At 44.1% G+C, this 22,119-nt stretch overlaps 1 protein-coding gene across 1 annotated transcript in view; it reads left to right on the top strand.

The window, feature by feature from the left end:
- LOC143300607 (uncharacterized) overlaps positions 1–20,791 on the top strand; it is a 152,781-nt gene extending 131,990 nt beyond the window's left edge. Inside the window, exon 7 of the mRNA XM_076614389.1 lies at positions 20,232–20,791. The gene's annotated coding sequence lies outside the window, so the exon portion shown is untranslated. The remainder of the gene's footprint in view (positions 1–20,231) is intronic.
- Positions 20,792–22,119: the final 1,328 nt, after the last annotated feature.

The raw sequence follows: 22,119 nt of genomic DNA, 5'->3' as shown, positions 1-22,119 counted from the left end.
GTCATCACTGTCACTATCACGATATTATCAGTCAACAACATCGTCATCATCATCATCATCATCGATAACATCGTCATCACTGTCACTATCACGATATTATCAGTCAACAACATCGTCATCATCATCATCATCATCGATAACATCGTCATCACTGTCACTATCACGATATTATCAGTCAACAACATCGTCATCATCATCATCATCATCGATAACATCGTCATCACTGTCACTATCACGATATTATCAGTCAACAACATCGTCATCATCATCATCATTGATAACATCGTCATCACTGTCACTATCACGATATTATCAGTCAACAACATCGTCATCATCATCATCATCATCGATAACATCGTCATCACTGTCACTATCACGATATTATCAGTCAACAACATCGTCATCATCATCATCATCATCGATAACATCGTCATCACTGTCACTATCACGATATTATCAGTCAACAACATCGTCATCATCATCATCATCATCGATAACATCGTCATCACTGTCACTATCACGATATTATCAGTCAACAACATCGTCATCATCATCATCATCATCGATAACATCGTCATCACTGTCACTATCACGATATTATCAGTCAACAACATCGTCATCATCATCATCGATAACATCGTCATCACTGTCATTATCACGATATTATCAGTCAACAACATCGTCATCATCATCATCATCATCGATAACATCGTCATCACTGTCACTATCACGATATTATCAGTCAACAACATCGTCATCATCATCATCATCGATAACATCGTCATCACTGTCACTATCACGATATTATCAGTCAACAACATCGTCATCATCATCATCATCATCGATAACATCGTCATCACTGTCACTATCACGATATTATCAGTCAGCAACATCGTCATCATCATCATCATCATCGATAACATCGTCATCACTGTCACTATCACGATATTATCAGTCAACAACATCGTCATCATCATCATCATCATCGATAACATCGTCATCACTGTCACTGTCACGATATTATCAGTCAACAACATCGTCATCATCATCATCATCATCGATAACATCGTCATCACTGTCACTATCACGATATTATCAGTCAACAACATCGTCATCATCATCATCATCATCATCGATAACATCGTCATCACTGTCACTATCACGATATTATCAGTCAACAACATCGTCATCATCATCATCATCATCGATAACATCGTCATCACTGTCACTATCACGATATTATCAGTCAACAACATCGTCATCATCATCATCATCATCATCGATAACATCGTCATCACTGTCACTGTCACGATATTATCAGTCAACAACATCGTCATCATCATCATCATCGATAACATCGTCATCACTGTCACTATCACGATATTATCAGTCAGCAACATCCCCACAGCTGCTGCCATTAAGTCGTTGTCATCTTTCTATCATGGAAAACCAGTCATCGCCATCATTATTGTTGTGGTGGTTGTTGTTTGAATCTTTGTGGGGTTGAGCTGGATAAGCTGCTCTTTTTTTTTTCGCCCCCCAGTACTGTTTACTGCAAGAGATTTGACTAACAAGCAGTAAAGTACTGGACATTGCAGCCTGTTTTGTGCGCATCTTCATTAGTTCTTTGACTATTTGAGGTGTGGTGGGCTTTGCCTGTCTCGTGTTTGCATGCTTTATTACGTTATATGATATTCTCTTCTGCTGTTTGAATCTGTATATACCGTGTACTTACAGTGTGTATCTAGTCTGGTATGGTGTATAATTCGACATGGTCGTTCGTGTCATTTGGTGTGTGGGTGAGGGGGGGGGTGGAGGTGGGGGGGGGGCGGGATTGAAAGATTGTGCGCGTTGAGGAAGAGAGATACCATATGTTGTACACACACACACACACACACACACACACACACACACACACACCATGAAATAAGTGATTTTGTCAGTTGTTTAACTTAGGGTTTTCTTGTTTGTTTTTGTTTTTGTTTGAAAAAGCATATTTGAAATGTGTACTGTATAGCAATGTAAAAAAAGTGACCACTTGAATTGAGAGTATGATTAGTCAGGGATCGGTATTTATAGTTGTTTTGTTTTTTTATTCGGTTTATTCTTTTATGTTTTGAGGCTTGCTTCGAAACGTTGTCCACCTTTTGTTGCGCTAAGCGGCGTGGTTTGTTTGACTTGATAAGAAATTTGTGGTCATTCTCTATCTAGCTTTCTTCCCCTTCTCTTTTCAGTCTGTTTATTTTCCTCCTCTGCTTAGCTTATAGTTTGATACATTTTTTTTATGGTTTGTTTCGTGATTGTTTGGATTGATGTTTTACCTCTCTCTCTCTCTCTCTCTCTCTCTCTCTCTCTCTCTCTCTCTCTCTCTCTCTCTCTCTCTCTCTCTCTCTCTCTCTCTCTCTCTCTCTCTCTCTCTCTCTCTCTCTCTCTCTCGGTTGGCACATTTATTACATATACATACGAGCGCGCTTTCTTGCACACACTGGCACTCAAATACTTAATCACACATATCCTGTACATACACATGTATACCTACCTACCTACCTACCTGCTTATCAATCTTGCTTGCACACACTGGTACTCAAATACTTAATCACACATGTCATGTACATACACATGTATACCTACCTACCTACCTACCTGCTTACCTACCTACCTGCCTGCCTACCTGCCTACCTATCTTCCTATCTATCTACATGCATACACATATGCACGCGCGCACACACACACACACACACACACACACACACACACACACACACACACACACACATACATACATACATACACGCACGCACGCACGCACAGGCATCCATCCATCCATCCATCCATCCAATCATACATACATACATACATGGATACATACATATAAATCATACATACATTGATAAAGAAAAATGGAAGGTAAATTGTATACAAAAACAAAACAAACAAAAAAAACAAACAAACAAAAAACCGGTTACAGAAACCCACACTCATAAATAAATGGTCAACTTCTACACCCCCAATATCCACCCATCCCCCTACGACGTTTTTCTCCCTCCCTCCCTCCATCCCTCCCTCCCTCTCCCCACCTCCCAAACAAACAACAACGGCATCAAGACCCCAAAGTTGGCTGGCCTGGGTGTAGTGTGTGTGTGGGTGTAGTGTGTGGGTGGGTGGTTGGGTGGTCAGCTTCCAACCTCGTGCGCGGTTTTGCCTTGTCAAGTGCCGAGTGTTGTGTATCGGTAACCTAATTCCCGCTCCCATTATCTCCCCTTCCACTTATTGATCACACACCACCCCAATCCTCGCAGGACACTGAAATTTAAGGACAAGGGAGGGAGAGAGAGAGAGGAGGGGAGGGGGGGGGGTTGGGGGTAGGGGAGAGGGGGTAGGAGAGGGAGAGAGAGAGAGAGGGGGGGCAAGGGGGGGGGGTAGAAAAGAGGGAGGCAAAACCGAGCATAAGCAAGGACAGAGAAAAAGGAAAATGGAGGGGGAGGGCGAGAAAGGGGAGGAAGTGTGGAAGGGGTGGGGTGGGGGGGGCGGTGGAGATGGGGAGGGGGAAGGTGGGGGGGAGTGGTAGGTTAGCTACCCAGGGAATTGGCCCACTACTCTTTTTTTTTTTTTTTTTTTTTTTTTCGTTGTTTTGTTTTGGGTTGTTTTGGGGGTTTTTTTGTTCTTTCTTTTTCTTTTTCTCCTCTCTTGTCGTCCCCCACCCCCAGCCCCCCAACCCCCCCACCCCGAGTTAATGAAACCATGGGCCCGGGACAGGGTCGGCAACAGGCTGCTAATGACCTTGTTTTGTGGGGACGGTGCAGACACAAGGAGACAGGCCCCGTAATGATCTCTGTCTCTCCTGTCCATCTCTGTCTCTCTTAATTGTCTTGTCTGTCTATCTGTCTGTCTGTCTGTCAGTGTCTTGTGTGTGTTATGTCTTACTCTGTGTATGTTTGTGTGTGTTCTGAAGGGGGGGGGGGGCGGGGAGGGGGGGAGGGGAGTTGTGTCTGTGTCTGTACATGTTTCTGTGTCTTTTTCTCTCCCCCTCCCCTCTTCTCTCTCTCTCTCTCTCTCTCTCTCTCTCTCTCTCTCTCTCTCTCTCTCTCTCTCTCTCTCTCTCTCTCTCTCTCTCTCCCCCTCTCTCTCTTTCTCTCTTGATTTTTTTTTTCTCTTATCTGTTGCTTGCACGCTCGCTCGCTCGCTCGGTAGCTCTATATCGCTCAACTCTCATGCGTGCGCGTGCAAACACGCACATCTGCTTGGCATGTTTGTCAATAGCTGTCGCCAGATTTTACATGACTTACGAAGGCAGGTCTGTGTTCGAACAAAACCAGGTTTTTATTCGTCGTCGTCGTCGTGTGTGTGTGTGTGTGTGTGTGTGCGTGTGTGTGTGTGTGTGTGTGTGTGTCTTTTGTAAAAAAAAAAAAACAAAAAAAAAACACAAAAACAAAACAAATGGTGATAGGTTTGGGGGGGCGGGGGGGGGGAGGGAAGGAGGTTAACTTAGAAGTTTTCGTCTTTGGAGAAGTTTCATCGCTGTGGGAGAGAATGAGAATGTTGAAAAAAAAAATGAACTTCAGAATTGACAGCCTTCTCTGTCTCTGTCTCTCTCTCTCTCCCTCCCCCCCTTCCCCCATCTTTCTCTCTCTCTCTCTCTCTCTCTCTCTCTCTCTCTCTCTCTCTCTGTCTCTCTCCTTCCCCCATCTCTCTCTCTCTGTCTCTCTCTCTCCGCCCATCTCTGTCTCGGTCTCCCCATCTCTGTCCCCCCATCTCTCTCTCTCTGTCTCTGTCCCTCCCCCCCCCCCCCATCTCTCTCTCTCTCTCCCTCCACCCATCTCTCTCTGTCTCTCTCCCTCCCCCATGTCTCTCTCTCTCTCTCTCACTGCCTCCCCCATCTCTCTCCCTCTGTCTCTCCATCCCCCGCCCCCCATCTCTCTCTCTCTCTCTCTCACTCTCCTAGTCTAGTCTTTTCCCCATCCCCTGCTTGCTATCCTAACCTAAGTGAGCTAGTTAAAGCAGTTCGCTACTTTTTTTTTCCCTTGTCGCTCGGTCGGCAAATGAATGGACGGAAAGTTAATTTGGTCCTGTCGTTGAGTTGCAAGGGGAACACAGAGAGAGAGAGAGAGAGAGAGGGAGAGAGAGAGAGGGAGCATCAGACTCTGTAATCGATTTTTTTTAACCACTCAACAGGAAGGGGGATTGGGGGTGGGGGTGTGGGGGGTGGCGGTTGGGCGGTAGTCATTGCCGCGCTGGTGTTGGAAGGTGTAGAGGTTTTTTTTTGTTTTTGTTTGGGTTTTTTTGTTTGTTTGTTTGTTTGTTTTTTGTCGTCGTTGTTGGGTTGTTGTTTATTATTTTCTTCTTCCATCATAGAATCGCATCACTTTTCAGTTTCTGGCACATGTGACGAAAACGGGGGGAAGTGGAAATGGGGTGGGGTGGGATGGGGTGGGGGGGGGAGGAAGAAGGGATTGAGCGTAGGGAGCTGTAGAGGGGGGGTGGGGTTTAGTGGGGTGGAGACGGGGGTAAGGAAAGGACATCACAACTCTCTCTCTCTCTCTCTCTCTCTCTCTCTCTCTCCACCCATACCACTTACCCCAACCCCCCTCTCAGTTTCTGCCCCCCCCCCCCCCCACTCACACACATCCCGCCCACCACCCCCCCCCCCCTCCCCCGCCATCTAACACCTCCTCTCACCCACAACCCCCATCTCTACGTCTCTGGTTTCTTTGTAACCCTCGCGTCTCGAAACAAAAAAAAAAAAAAAAAAGCAGCTTGTCTCCTCGGAATGGCTTTATTATAAAAAAAAAAAAAAAAAAAACGGAGGTAGTCAGCAAAATTGGTTGTTGTCAAGGAAAAAAAAAAAAAGCAAACTTTTCATTCAGTTTGCCTGATAACGTTTAGGTTGATTGATTAACTCACTCAGTACGGCCAGTCCTCTCTTCTCCTCTACACAGACCCCTCGGATGTCCAGTGGGTGTCTGAATGACCCAACCTTTAGCTTCCGTCGTCAGAATTGTGGTATTCTTTGTCCACATTCACGTCTTCAGTATAAGAGCCTTCCGCTTGCAATATTTTGATGATGGTAACTGGGGTGAAACGCTGTTAACGTCGTCTCTTTCGCCGTTCGTATGGAAAGAGTTAAACAAGGAACCTGTGAGAACCTGTAAAATCATAAGTAATGTTGCATTGAGTCTGACTCATTCTTACAGAAATTACACATGTCACTTGGTCGCTATGCCCATTTTATTAAGAATTTTGTTTGAAACTAAAAAGGTTATGACAGATTCTGATTTGAAACCATTTCAGTTTTGTCTCTTTCTTTTTTTTTTTTCTTTGTTTCATTGTAGTTTCCAAGTTAGAATAACATCTGGTTTTTGCTGTCACTTTACAAAAGATTTTATGTCGTTTATAAAAACTGGTGAAAGGAGCGTGTCATAATATATTTTCGAGCCTTTCTTAACACTGGATATTATGCGTAGTGTTTTTCGGTTTTTCATCGCATGTTTTGTTGTTAAGATGAATATTATGTGTGGTTAAATAACCCCTTTATCGAATTTACGAACCCCATGTACCCTAAATAATTTACATTAATGTTGCATTTTTCTGTGAAACATGTGCAAGTGAGGAAATTACCATTTTCATCAACAACATCGTCAACCAGAATTTTATTTTTGCTTGTCCAGTTTTTGAAGTGAACTGTGTTGTTACCAATTTTTTTTAATTTGTTGTAAAAAAAATAAATAAATAAAAAAAAAATTTTTTTTAAAGTGGTTCAGCAAGTACCTCTTGTGCTTCTTCTAAGTTAAATCTAACCCTGCTTGTTTTGTAAAGTTCACATGCGCCCAATATACACGTTTCCAGAAATCATTACAATCAGTGTTCCGAAACTTTCTTGAGCCATACAGATCCCAGTGTGTTCATTTCTGGACAAGTTTTTAAGGATGATGTTCCTCCACTTTGGTGTTCCTGTATATAGTTTCCTAACCCGTGTTAGTTTTAATGCTTGTGTGAACTTTTCTTGGTCTGGAGTACCAGTTCCTCCATTTATAATGTCATGTGTCGAGTACGTTCTTTTGATTTTATCTCTTTTATAATCCCATACAAATTCATAGCATAGTTTCTATGATTGCTTTACCTCTTTGTCTGGAGGGATTTGGAGAAGAATCCATAATAAGGTTTGAGACTCAAGTATAAGAGATTTGAGAACAGCAGTTCTACCATATATGCGCTTTGAGCAAATCTTGAATAGGTTCTTAGCTTCAGTTAGTTTGTCCCTTGTATTCATTTCAGCTTCTTTTTTTTATATATATAAATCATCTGAGAACCAACAGAAGTACAGTCTTGGCTGTATCGTTTGCTCGACGAAATTGTTCAATTTGGGAAGAAATAGCCTCAGCAGATGACCATAATTTGAAATCGAAGAAAATCGAGATAAATTACATCCTAGATTGTGAATTAGATGCACAGTCAGTATTATATAACGTGAGTGGCTAGTGGAATGCGCAAGATGATCAAATAATTTTGTTTTTTGGGGTTGTTGTTTTTTTCTTGTTCTGGTTGTGCAAAATTACCCAGTGTCCACAGACTGTTTATGCATGTGACCTCAGCTTTCCTTGAAGTTCACAAGGAAACTTGGCAGGTGATTACTTGTTCCTGATGTCGTGTCTCATCTCAGTGAGAGTGAAAGTTAACAGCTTGTTTGGGGGCAAGCGTGTGTGTATGTGTGTGTGTGTGTGTGCGTGCGTGCGTTTGCGCGTGTCTGTCTCTGAGTATTTTCTTGTGTGCTTTGTGTCCTGACTGACGTGTGATTGTGTGGCATTCTGAAAGCGCAGAATAAATGTGGAAGTAGTAGTAGTATCAAGGATAGTAGTAGTTTCAGTTTCAGTAGCTCAAGGAGGCGTCACTGCGTTCGGACAAAACCATATACGCTACACCACATCTGCCAAGCCAAGCAGATGCCTGACCAGCAGCGTAACCCAACGCGCTTAGTCAGGCCTTGAGATAGTAGTAGTGATAATGATAATAATAGAAGTAGTTAAGTGAGGAAGTAAAAAAGATTTTATGTGTTGAGGCTCCATATCTTTTTTACTGTCTGCGTATAACTTAAAGGGGAATAATTGACTTGAATAATTGAAGCGTGTGGCTTCGTTAAAAAATTGTTATTGTCTATAATTGGCCTCTTATTATAGGACACATCCGAAACTATGAAGTCAAAGAATTTACTGTAACGTCTGGTACAAAATGTTCGATCAGTATTGGTCGTATAGTTTCCAATAAAATGCGAACGATTTATTTAAAAAAAGAAATGCTGTACTTTAGTATTCCATGGTGTTGGTGGTGGTTTTTCTTCTTCTTGTTGTTTTGTTGGGGTTTTTGTGTGGGGGGTGGGGTGGGGTGGGGAGGGGGGTGTTTGTTTGTTTTTTGGTGTGTTTTTTGTGTTTGTTTGTTTTTGTTATTCTTTCACATCTGAACAGGATCAGTATATCAAACGTCAACTATTTCAAAATATTTTTGTAAGCGTGCTTTTAATTAATCTTTTTCTTTGCGTTTTATTTTAATGACTTGTCCACCTCTGAACGATCAATATCTGTTAGCCATCCTCCGATGCTTTTCCACTCACATCCACCCTTTCTTTTTCTCTTTTTGTTGTTGCTGTTGTTGTTTTTTAATCCCGCCAGTCAGTGTTAAAATTTATGGCCAGCGCTGTGCCTGTCTTCAAGGCCCAGCTGTTTTGGAACAGACTTTTTTTTTGGGGGGGGGTTCCCTCTTACGAGACAACCCTCTTCTCTCTGCAGTCTGTTAAATCTGATCTAACAGCTCATCTGTTTACTTCTTAGCAGTTGTTTCTCCTTGATCCTTCTTTGTTATCTTCAGCCGTCTCCCCTGTCTGGCTCATACATAGGTGTCTCTCTCTCTCTCCCAGTCTTTGTCAGGTTTTTTTTTAGGTATGTGTATGTGTGTGCGCTCGCTGATGATTGCACGCTTGTGTGTGTGTGTTTGTGTGTGTGTGTGTGAGCGAGCACATTTGGGTTTATGCGTTTCCAAACATGTTTGTGCATGTCTGCATGTGCGCACGCATGCTCATTGTCTGCCTGTCTGGGTGTGTGTGTGTGTGTGTGTGTGTGTGTGTGTGTGTGTAGCAGGCTTTGTGCACGTTATTGTTGTTATTTATTTATTTATTTATTTATTTATTCCCCACTTTCCATGATATACGTTTCGCATTGTGTCTGTGTGTGAATTTTTACCTTTTCTGTTGTGTACTTCGGTACATGGTATGATTACCCCCGCTATCCCTTTCTGGGGCCTTCTTGAATGATTCGTAAATGATTATAGCCTCTTTTTTGTTCCTTTTCCTTTCTCTTCCCCCCCCTCCCCCCCCTCACCCCCACGTTTTTCTTTCTTACTCTTCCTCTTTCTTTTTTTCTCCCCTCTCCCCAACCCCCCAACCCCCCCGCCCACCCCACCCCACCCCCCCCTTTTTTTTTCTTTTTTTTTTTATAAAGAAAGTTTAAGCACAGAAAAGTTATTGATGATGGTAGTGACGAATCGCGCGAGCATAATGTTCCAACTAGTTAGTTTGCTAGCAAAGAAGCAAAACAGTTTTATCACCCACCTAAGCTTCATTTATTTACATAGCCCGGTCTCACTCAGGAGGGGTGGGTGGTGGGGTGGGGGGGTGGGTGGGAGGGAGAGGGGGAAGTCCTTGAGACTTTAAAAAAAACAAAACTTTCTTCAGCTTTGACCTTCAATCAACCAAACCCTGGCGTCAAGATTCATTGATTATCGATCCGTCAGTTCCGCCGTGTGTGTTAGTGTGTGTGTGTGTGTGTTGGTCTATTCCGCGCAAAGATCAGTTTGAAATTGACACACAAGACACCGCTGTTTATTCTGTTTGCAACGTCCTTTGATTGTGTAACCTTGACCTTTGGGAAAAGGTCGGTGGGGAAGCTCGTGCAATATATGACCTCTTTGTGCTTCATTACAAAAGAAAGAAGAAGAAAAAAAAAAAAAGGAAGGTGGTAGAATGGTTAAGACGCTTCTCTGCCACTACCGTGTCCTGTGAGGGGGTGTGTGTGGGTAAACTGGTGTGGTGTGGTGTAGAATGTATGGATTTGTCCGAACGCAATGACGCCTCCATTGAGAAACAAACTGAACGTGTGCTTTCCATCCCAGAGTTATATTAAAAAAATAAATAAATAAATAAAAATATTTTATTTTTTAAAAAATAAAAAAATAAATATATATATATATATATAGTTCGTTCCAGTTTTAGTCAGCGTTGGAAAATAAGCCCAAGTTATGACATGTACACGTGCTGTTGAAGCGAGGGGGGGTTGGGGGGGGGGGTATTAGATCTTGGCAACAATAATCCATGATTTTCAAAGGCGTTCCAATATATAAGCCCTTCGGCCACTGGCCTAACCCGCTTCACAATCGCTGTTTACACAGGAAATCAGTGTCCATTGATTCTCTCTCTGTCTGTCTGTCTCTCTGTCTCTGTCTCTCTCTCTCTCTCTCTCTCTCTCTCTCTATCTGTATCTTTAATAGGACCCCTAATATGTATTTCAAACCCAGGTCAAGTTCGTTAGGGGTTTTGAGTGATAGTTTTAAAGGGAAAAGGGGAGAGAATACGTTGTGTGTATAAATATATGTTTGTATGACCCTCTGTGTGTGTGTGTGTGTGTGTGTGTGATGTGTGATGTGTATGTGTGTGTGTGTGACTTCATTAGTCGTCAGCGTGACGGGCTACTGCCATTTAGCGACCGATGTATGTTGTCCATTGTAAATGTTATTCGAATTGGTGTCATGAGTTTTGTGTATCTACAAGTAGTTTAATGCTCAGAAGGAAAAAAACAACAACAAATAAATGAACGCCTTTGGGTTCCAGTTTAGTATATAATACAGTGCTATGTGGAAGAAACAGCGTTTTTTGTTTGGTTGGGTTTTTTTTGTTGGTTTTTTTTTGTTTTTGTTTTTTGTTTTTTGTTTTTTGTTGTCTTTTGTTTGTTTTTTGTTTGGGTTTTTTTTGTGAAAGGTCAGTTGTGAGAGTGGATAAAGGAATTCGGTGGGGGTTGGGGGTGAGAATGTTATTCAGTCTGAGATTACCTGTTTGTTTTTTGGTTGGTGTGTGTGTGTGTGTGTGTGTGTGTATCCTCGGCAGTGTCTGATGTCCACTGAACGTGGCCTGCTATGAACTTCATTTTGGGGACGTTAGAACCATTCCAGACTTAGGAATGAAGACTAATAGGCGGAGAAAAGGAAATAATGTTCTAATATGTGGTTGTTTGTTTGTTTTTCCCCCACCGTCTACTGGATGGGAAGTCCAGAAATAATTTGAATAACTCCGGCAGTGTTCCTTTATCATCAGACGCATCAGTTGTGACAGTTGATAACACAAGATATTAAAAAAATTGTTTTTTTTGGTGTGTGTGTGTGTGTGTGTTTTGTTGGGGTTTTTTTCCTTTCTTTTTTTGTTTATCTTAGAAGAAAAGCTTCAGTTTTGTTTGGTAAGTACGTCTTTCGACTTTGATTGGTCAGTCATGGAGCAAAGATTTACATGTTCAGTCCTGTTTTTTTTTTTTTTTTTTTGTGATGTTGTATTCAAATGGACAGGACTTCAATAGGATAAGACTTGTACAAAAAGAAATCATTGTTTTATATATATATATATATAAACAAAGGTGAGAAAGTGCGATTAAACTAAAGCTCTGTGGGATATATTGAGCAGATGTTCTCCAGAAATAAGTTCCGTCCTGTGAATAACAAACTGATGACCAGTTTTGATTATAGAGGTAGGTGGTTGTGTGGAAAGCCGCGCTGGCATGTTTCCCGACCCCACATTCTATACCCCTACTCCCTCCCTGCCCCCCCCTCTTCCAAACTTTGGCGGCTTTTTTTTTTTTCTTTTCTTAAATTCAGATTCTAAGCGCATTAGAAACTTTTGAATACAATTCACTTTTTCTTTTTTTCTTTTTTTTCTTTTTTTTTTTTTTTTTTTCATCTTCAAACGCAAAGGACTTGGTTGGGGTTTTTTTTGGGGGGGTTTTTTGGTGATGGTTTGTTTTTTGTTGTTGTTGTTTTTTTTTGTTTTTGTTTTTTTGGTTTCTTTGGTTGGTTGTTTCTTTTTTTTCTTGTTTTGTTTTGGTTTTGTTTTGTTGTTTTGTTTTTTGTTGTTGTTTTTTTGTTTTTGGTTTTGTTTTGTTTTTTTTGGGGGGTTGCTGCTTTTCTTTGATGTGGCTTGAACTTTTCAAACAAGTTGTGTGTGTGTGTGTGTGTGTGTGTGTGTGTTATTCAAATGTGCTGTTTTTCATTGCTTTGAATAAGATGCTGGGGTTTTTTTTGTGTTTTGTTTTGGGTTTTTTTAAATTGTGGGGTTTTTTTTGTTTGTTGGGGGGGGGGGGGGGGGGGGGGGTTGGTGGGTTTTTTTTTCCCCCGTTCTTGTGGTTGTTGCTGTGAGTGAACTGTTGCTGCCACATGTGACATTTGATTCCAGATGCGGTTTAACCCTTTCTCCACCTTTATCTCTCTCCTTCATTTCCTCCTCTCCTCAGTGACTGTGCTGTTGAATACACACGTTCATCTCTGCTTTGTGTTGGAAAGAAAGAAAGCACTTATTATCTCACTTTTCCACTGTTGCCTCCTTTTCCTTCAGAGTAAGCAATGTATCTCTGAATGCTTTTATACCTGAAGCTGCTTTACACGCACGCAAGCACGCACACGCGCGTGCGCGCACACACACGCGCACACACACACACACACACACACACACACACACACAGAACTGAGAAAAGAAACAGAGTATACTAGACAGTCGAGTGATCTTCTCCTTCTTCATATTTTATGTATATAAAGGCTTCAAGTTTAACAAGGAAAATATATTGGGAGGGCAGGGAGGGGGGGGGGGATATTTGTTTTTTTTTATGTTGTAGCTTTTTCTCTCTCTCCCTCTCTCTTTCTCTCTCTCTCTCTCTCTCTCTCTCTCTCTCTCTCTCTCTCTCTCTCTCCTCTGTCTCTCCATCTCTCTTTCTTCGCTCTCCTCTCTCCATCTCTCTCTCCATCTCTCTCTCTTTCCATCTCCATCTCTCTCTCTCTCCATCTCCATCCCTCTCTCTCCATCTCCATCTCTCTCTCTCTCTCTCTCTCTCTCTCTCTCTCTCTCTCTCTCCCCTTCCCTCCCTCCATCCCTCCTTTCCTTCCCGCCATCTTCACACTCCCTGCACCCCCATCCCCTTGTCAGCCTACTTCAGTCATTTCTCCAGAGCGCTCATCAACAACCTCCACGCGTCTCTCTCTGTCCCTGTCTGTCTCTCTCTCTCTCTCTGTCTCTCTCTCTCTCTCTCTCTCTCTCTCTCTTGTCTCTCTCTCTCCCTCTGTAGTTCTCATACATTCCATCTTGTTGGCTCCTTTCGGTTCTTCAGCCAGCGAGTTCCTCCACACACTCCGGAGACCTCTCCACCATCACCTCCCTGTCCTCAGAACGACCGCCCCCCCCCCCCCCCCCCACATCCCCCCATGCCCCCTCCCGCTCACCTCTGAAACGCTCCGTCCAGCCGCAGAGATTGAGAGAGAAAGGGTGGGGGGGACAGAGAGACAGAGAGAAAGAGGAGGAGAAGATGGCCGACAATGGGCAGACAATTAAATTGCGGCTAATTGCTGGAAAACTTTCAATCTGCTGTCGCCCCAATCAATGGGGGCCCATCTCGGCGGGTGACAGCTTATTACTTCTCGCCCGCCTCGGCCCCGGCACCTCCGCTCCCCCCCCCCCCCCCCCCCACCCCCACACCCACACCCACACCCCTCCTTCCCCCCCCGTAATTATGACCCCCGATGACGGGCCTCGTTACTTATCGCCGCCCCGCGCCTAATTAGCTGAAAATTGAAATTGGAAAAACGTCAGTCCGCAAAAACGATTTCTGGACCTCTCTGAACCTAGCGGATCCATCTCTTAGAGCCAGTCATCTTTCTTCTTCTTCTTCTCCTTCTCCTTCTTCTTCTTCTTCATTCCCCACCCCCCCCCCCCCTTTTTTTTTTTCTTTTTGTACTTCTCTTCCTGTCCTTCCCTTTTTGCCTTAACCCCCTACACCCCCACCCCCCTCCAGTCCCTTCCCTCCCTCTTTCAGACCACAGTAGCGCTGGCTGTTTCTGGTTCTTTTCTTCTGTGTCCCGTGCTGTTCCCACTTTCCCTTGTATGGTTCCTTTGGCTTGTTTTCTCTTCTTCCTACCTTTTTTTTTTTTTTCCCCTCCTTCTTCTGTCGGCGCTTTGAAACTGTTAGTTATGAGAGCATCCTTCACTCTGCCTCCTTCTCCTCCCACTTGGTAAACTGGCTTCTCTCTCTCCCTCTCTCTCTCTCTCTCTCTGTGCGAGATAGAATTCAAAGTCTTTCATTTAGGGGGGGGGGGGTATTTTACAGCAGTGTTTTTCCTCGGCTTCTATCTCTTCCATCAGTGTATTGATTGTTACCCGTTTTAGGTTTAGACAGCGAAGATCTTTTAGAAGTTCAGACATTCCCCTTTTCTATTCGCAACACGCAAGACCTAACTGAAGCCTGTTATTTTTTACTAAGATGACTTGAGAAGAAAATGCAGCAAAGAATGAGCTGAATAAGCATCATGTTTAATGTGGTGGTGGTGGTGGTTTAGTAATGTTGATGTTGTTGGTTTCCTTTTATGAAAGATGGACGTGGGGGGGGTTAATTTGTTGGTACTTACCTCAGTGGCAGAAGTGTCACGAGTGTCTTCCGCTTGAATTTGAGCTTACGTTGGGATTCAAGGAAAGGAGCGAGTCGTTAACTGTTGAATTGGGCAAGTAGAGATGGTGAAAGTAGTATAAGGTTTTTATACAGGTGTTTCTTGGTAGATCGGAAGATTCTGCGGGAAATATAATAACCCCCCCAAAATATATAGACTACTTGTGCAAGGCTCTTCGTGAGATGGTCTGTACAAACAATAAATAATCAGAGTTTTATCACGATGTTTTTACATGGTGTCTTCGACAGATTTATAAACAAAGAAAACAAAATGTGGAGTGATGGCTTTGAGGTAACGCGTCCGCCTTGGAAGCGAGAGAATCTGAGCGCACTGGTTCGAATCACGGCTCAGCCGCTGATATTTTCTTCCCCTCCACTAGACCTGGAGTGGTGGTCTGGACGCTAGTCATTCGGATGAGACGATAAACCGAGGTCCCGTGTGCAGCACGCACTTGGCGCACGTAAAAGAACCCACGGCAACAAAAGGGTTGTTCCTGGCAAAATTCTGTAGAAAAATCCACTTCGATATGAAAAACAAATAAAACTGCACACAGGAAAAAAAACAACAACAAAAAAAATGGGTGGCGCTGTAGTGTAGCGACGCGGTCTCCCTTGGGAGAGCAGCCCGAATTTCACACAGAGAAATCTGTTGTGATAAAAAGAAATACAAATATACCTACAAATACAAAAACAAAAAACAAAAAATGTCTCCGTGTTCAAAATTGACCATTTCAGACAGCACAGGTTTCATCCCAGTTTTACAGTGTGTGATCGGGGGTGTCCACTGTTGACAGGCAGCGCTCATTTCAGCGTTGATACTCAATGTGTTGACTGCACTGGAGTCTACTTTCAGGTGCCTACCCCGGCTTAGATGTTGGTAACTTTGTCAATTCAAGAGATATCAGGTGGGTTTGGGATGGATTAGTGACATCACAGGACACCCCACTGATGTTTGTTTGGATCCGATGGGGGGTGGGGGGGTAGGGGGGTGGGGGGGGTGGCATTCCGTACTGCTGAACAAAGTCTGCCACATGGCGGGCTCACAGGGCAAGACAGGCGACTTCGTCGTGTTGATTGACTCCACACCCGTGGCACAGAGACATGCCTGAATGAGAGATCACACGTTCTCATTGCTGGAGCACAGGCCGTTAAAGCGCAGAGTGAAGGAAAGATGACGCAATCTCATTTTCTGTAGCGCAGCGTTATGATGTGTGGGGGGGGGATGTGCTGCCATTGATCTGGAGGCCAGTTTCACGCCGTCATAAAAGCTCCTGAACAGCGTTCGTCATCTTAAGCACTCATGTCGACAGACTGCTCTCTCCCTGGCTGCGGACAAAATGTGTCTCTCGGAGTTAGAGCCTGCAGCACAAAAGCGGGACTCATCAGTGAGATGATTTGAGTCCCCCATGCTGCCCAGACAGCCCACACGGGCTCTCAGATTGGCTGGAGTGGGGGACGTTTCCCAATTCTTGATTTTTTTTCTGGAGGAATTCCAAATTTTAGATGAAAACGGCCGTGCGTTATTTAACGTCTTGGCATTACATTTTGGAGGTATCAGTTCACGCATGGTCGTCAAGTTGAAGCGGGTGACAATCTGCACAAAATTGTCCCCCGCCCTTTCGTTTTTTTTACTGTAAAAGGCAGAAACGTGAAGAGAGGAACAAGGTGTCCATGTGTGTAGTGTTGTGTAAGTCTGGCCAGCGCCAGAGGCTATTCCTGGGCGATGCCCCGTGGTGTTATTCATTGCCTGCTGCCTGCAGGGTGGTGGTGTGACTGTGTGGCTGACTGCTAATTCCCCAGCAACCTCTCGGAGGACTACACACCTTCACCCAAAACACACCGGGAGTGGGGGGGTCGGGGTGGGGGGGGGGGGTTAGTGCTTGCTGTCTGCTGCACCAAGCCTGGGCCATGGAGTCGTGCTTGTTTGGGTTTCAGATCCCCCCCCTCCGCCCTCCTGTTTTTTTCTTTTTCAGTAGTCTTTTTCAGTTACAGAAAGCATTATTCTTCACAGGAAGCTTCAGTATTTCTTGGAAAATATTGCTGTTTGAGTGTTCGTGCTATCTTCTATCTCTGAAATTGTATCAAGCGAAACACAAAATGATTCATTTGTTTATATATTAACAAGAATGATAGATACATGAATAAAGCTCCCCTTTTTCTGTCAGTTCAAACGGGGCGAGTGGTGAGGTCAAGGTGAACGAGCAGTGGTGCTCACTTTGAGCTCTTGGGGTACTGCCTGGCTTTTTTCATCTCTTTGGTTTGGTTTTTTTCGGTTTCCCCTTCGAGGGCTCGATGAGAGAGAGAGAGAAAAAAAGCATGTTATTGGTTACTCTGTTACCCTCGGAAAATAGAAATTATTCAGTTCCAGTCTATCCAGTTCAGTCTGTTCTGATGTCAGTTGTCATTTGGGTAAGACTGGGGAGAGGGGGGGTTCTCTGGAAAACTTTGCTTTCCTCTCGCTTTTCTCTGGAGCATTTCAGGCCAAATGTGCTGAGGTGTAGTGCCTGAAATGGGGAAGGGGTGGGGAGAGGGGGGTCGTGTAATGTTTGTGTGTGTGTGTGTGTGTGGACCAGTGATGAAAGTTTGAGTGGTTGTTGTCATTTAGAATTTCAGTTACAAGGGAGTGTCAGAGCGTGCTAAGCGTTCCACACACACATATATATATATATATATATATATATATATATATATTTACACGCTGCACCACATCCTCTCGGGGGGGGGGGGTGGAGAGATAGAAAAAAAAAAAAAAAGGAGACGCCTATCTTCTAAACCCAACGCGCTGATCCGCCCATGAGAGCCTATGCTAGGTTTGGTGTAAAACATTCATCAAAAAAAATTATTATAATTACGATTATAATTTTTGTTATGATTATTGTTATTATTCAAACCGAAGGTGAGTACTAGACCGGTCGACTGAAGCTAGCAGTAGAAAGCTTTTTTATTCTCTCTCTCTCTCTCTCTCTCTCTCTCTCCTGTTTTTTTTTTTCTAACTGGGAATACAGAGAATGTGACAGAGGAGAGACGGGGTGGGTGTGACGACAACTCAAGGTACAGACCAACGCCTGCCGCAGAAACAAACCGACTGTTACCATGTGGCTGGTGGCAAACTTTGCGAAGGACTGATTTTTACTCTGCTGTTGATGAACTTACAGAAGCAGTGGCCCAGTATTCTTCATTGCCACAAGTTGATCCCAAACGAAATCGAACCCTAGTTAGGAAGTAAACCGCCCGAAGGAAAAAAAAAACAACAAAAATAACAGCAACAACAAAACAGCAGAAATGCGGTATTTAACTTACAAAATGGTTGTGAGGCTGTCCGTGTCAGTAGACTATACTATACGACGTTTGATGTATATTTCTTTGCTGCTTCCGCTGTCTTCAACCCTCACCAATTTCCCCCCAGACTTCTGTGTGTGTGTGTGTGTGTGTGTGTGTGTGCTTACTATATGACGTTTGATCTATACCTTTGCTGCTTCCCCTTTCTTCACCCCTCACCAGTTTCACCCAGACTTTTGTGTGTTGCGTGTGTCTGTGCGTGCGTGCGTGTGTGTGTGTGTGTACGTGCGTGTGCGTGTGCGCGCGAAGGCCAGGGAGCAAGAGTGCTTGGTACTAATAGCACTGGTGTGTTTGCATGCATTAGGGGTTTTTTTTTTACGGGGGGGGGGGGGGGGGGGGGGCGAGGGGGTAATGGTTGTTGGGAGTGGAGGTGGGAGGGGTGGGGATTGGTTGGGAGGGTGAGGGGGGCAGGGGGGGGGGGTGTCAGGCAAGTTGTTTATAGCTACGAGGTTTGTCTCAGTCAGAAAACATTTTCTCCGCGACTAATGGAAGCTAAGTGATTGGCCAGACACTGAGGGTCCTGATTACAAATTGCCTGGCTTCCTCGACCTCCCCACCATCCCCACCCCCACCCCCACCCCCCTCCGACCCCCGCCCCTTTTCCCTGTCTTCCTAACCCCGGTGCTCTTCCCCCCCCCCCCTCCACCCCCCCTCGCCCCCCCGTCCCTACTCACCAGTCGTAGCTTTGCCTCTGGGGAAAAGAGAGGTGTGTCAGGGTGGGTGGGGGGGGTGGGGACAAGATTGGGTAGAAGTAGTAGGGAGGGAGGAGGGGTAAGTCCAGCGACATTACAGACCTACGACTTCAATTAAGCATTTTGTCCCGCCATGGCCCCCCGCCCCTTACCCCGCACTTCCTCACCCCCCCCCCCCCCCTCTTCTGCCCCCCCCCCACGCCCACGCCCACCCCCACCCCCAACAACCTCCCGGGTCTTGCCCTCGTCCTCACGATGTTGTGGCGGATGGGAACGATGTTCACAGATGAAATGTTTTGTACATTTCGCCTTTTTTTTTTTTTTCTTTTTTTTATAATCCTGTTGGTTTCTTTCTTCTTTTTTTTTCTTTTTTTTTTTTCTTTTTTTTCTTTTTTTGTTTGTTTCTTTTTTTTCTTTTTCTTTTTTTGTTTGTTTCTTTCTTTTTTTTCTTTTTTTTTTCTTTTTCTTTTTTTCACACACACGCACACACACACACACACACACACACCTTGAATGTTAGCACAGAGATAACGAAAACAAGGGAAAGGGTGCTCAAAGTTTGATCGGAACTCGTACTTATTTTGAACAAGGAGATTAAAAACAAATCCGTGCAGTGATATTCAGTAAACAATATTATGAGTGCGATGTTGTTGTTGTTCGTTCCAGTGTGTTTGTTATTGTTCGTTGTATACTTAACACGACATTCGCATGCTCACTGAACGTGTTGGTGAATATATGAAAGCATCGTTAAAAAAAAAATAAATAAATAAAAAATAATTGCAATTCTTGATGCCGAGGAGGCGTTTCTAGTTGTCGTAGTTCGATGATCTAAAGGAGGAAGTGCCCCTATGGTCGTAGTTCAGTGATCAAAAGGGATCGATCTAAATACCCCCCCCCACACCCACTCCTTCCCCTTCTCCACACAGTGCGAGAGCCTTGTATGTTACGATGAGTGAAAAGGAGCCCCCTGTAAAAAGATATATAAAGATATATATATATATAGCATGGAAAAAGTTGGCGCAAAACACTCACCGATGTTACATTTTGGTTTGTTTTTTTTTTTTGGGGGGGGGGGGGGTGAAGATGCTTTTGATTCTAACTGAGAATGCTTTTGCGTTATTGCTTTTGAACGTTTTCACTTTGTCCACTTTTATGTGAGTTGTTGTTTTTGGTATTGAAATGCATGAATCAATCACCTGCATTTGGGGTTTGTTTTTTTTTGGGGGGGTTGTTGTTTTTTTTACTTGGAAAGGCGATGTTTAAAATTGCATTCTATGTCGTAGCGGTCGTAGTTGTACGTTGTGGTGGTGGTTGTGGTGGCATCATCATTATCACCATTATTGTTGTTGTTGTTGTTATTGTTGTTATCATCATCGTCATCATCATCATCATCATCATCGTCGTCGTCGTCGTCGTCATGACGGAAGGTTTGACCCACAGCTTTGGCTGGGATCTGATGACGTGTGTGCAGGTGTCGGCGAGTGCGACAAGCCGCTGGGCAAGATGAGTCTCTACCTGCTCAAGTTCAAACCTTGGCTGTACCACCGACTTGTCGCCTCCTCCGCCTGCTCCTCCTCCTCCTCCTCCTCCTCTTCTTCTTCTTCCTCCCCCTCCGCCTCCTCCTCCTCCCCCTCCCCCTCCTCCAGCGCTGTCACCTAGCACCGGTTGGTGGTGCCTTTCTCAGGACCAACACAACCTCCCGTGTCTGGCTGGCAAGCGTCCACCAGTACCAGGGCTCAGCTGACAGGAGTGGGAAGGACAGCATTGGAGAAGGAGGAGGTAGAGGAGGAGGGACAGTGTGTGAAGTGTGGGTACTCATTAGGAAGTGTCTCTCAAAACGACCGCCGGTGCTTTTGAGGACGCATCATCAGTGCACAGGTTGAGGCGCGGCGTGTTGTTCTTTTAAACTGTTGCACGTTTGCCGGCAGCTGCACTGCGCGTGAATACTTGCACACACACACACACACACACGCGCGCGTGCGTGCGCGCACGTACACACACACACACACACACACATGTACGCACGATACACTCACGGACGCACACACATATACGCACGCACGCACGCACGCACACACAGACACGCACGCGCTTGCACGCACACGCACACACACACACACACACACACACACACTTACTTGAGCGCAGGCATTCTTTCTCTGTATCTGTCTTTTTTCTCGCTGTCTGTCTCTCTCACTGTCTCTCCATCTCTTTCTCTCTCTCTCTCTCTCTCTCCCCTCCCTCTCTCTCTCTCTCTCTCTGTGTGTGTCTCTCTGTGCGTCTCTCTTTCTCTCTCTCTCATTCTCATTATCACACTGTTGTTCTGTTTCCTGCAGAAACACCATCAGTAACAGTAAACTTACACATAAACACATATCTTACTTTGTTTTATCTCTGGTTTTCACTTTCCTACGCAGGCGCACTCACTTGCACCAAAACATATATCCTACTTTTATCTCTCTTTTTTTTTTGGCGGGGGTGGGTGGGCGGGGGGGTCAAAATTAGAAAAATTACCTGGAATGAAATTTTTACCCTCGTATTGCATTTGTAGCCAACTATATGAATTGTTTGTAGAAGTGCAGCACCGTTGTTTCAAATAAAAAAAATAAAAAAATTTAAAAACTCTTATGACCAAAAAGTAGGCTGTTTGCATTGAATTAAACCGTGAAGATGGAAATTGGACAACAAGAATGAGCTTGTGGACAATTAAAAGTGCAGTACAAAAATAACATAGAATATATATGTATATATATATATATATATACTTTAAAACTGACAGTAGGTTTTGTATTGAGTTGTACAGTGAAGATGGAAGTTGGACCAGGAGAATGAGTTGGTGAAGAAATTGAAATGCAGTACCGATGCATTAAAAAAAATAAAAATAAAAATAATAATAATAATAATTGCAAGAAAACAACAACCAGCTTTATTACTGAAAGAAGAGTTATGTATTGATTCATACAGTGAAGATGGAAGTTGCACAAGGATAAAGATTAGCTTGTGTAGAAGAAGACTTGTGTAGGCTCTTGGGGCGAGGTGGGGGAGTGGTGGTGAAGAATTGTGAATGGTGGTGCAGATCAAAGATATGTACTACATAATGTAGTGGTGTCACATACACACACACACACACACCACGGCAACGGCTACAATTGCAGCACCCACACCCCCCACACTCATCCCAAGAGGGGGGTGGGGGGGGGGACACGGAATAGCAGGGCGGGGATGGAGAGGAGGAAACTGGCAGTAGAGAATTATGGGAGACGCGTGTGTGTGTGTGTGTGTGAGGGGGTCGGAGGGTGGGGAGGGGTCTCATTCCACGGAGCACTTTTTTTTCTTCTTTTATTTGTCTTTTTTTTTCT

Source organism: Babylonia areolata, chromosome 26, assembly GCF_041734735.1.
Source record: "Babylonia areolata isolate BAREFJ2019XMU chromosome 26, ASM4173473v1, whole genome shotgun sequence".
Classification (NCBI taxonomy): Eukaryota; Metazoa; Mollusca; class Gastropoda; order Neogastropoda; family Buccinidae; genus Babylonia; species Babylonia areolata.
This window is presented reverse-complemented; position numbering and strand designations above follow the sequence as displayed.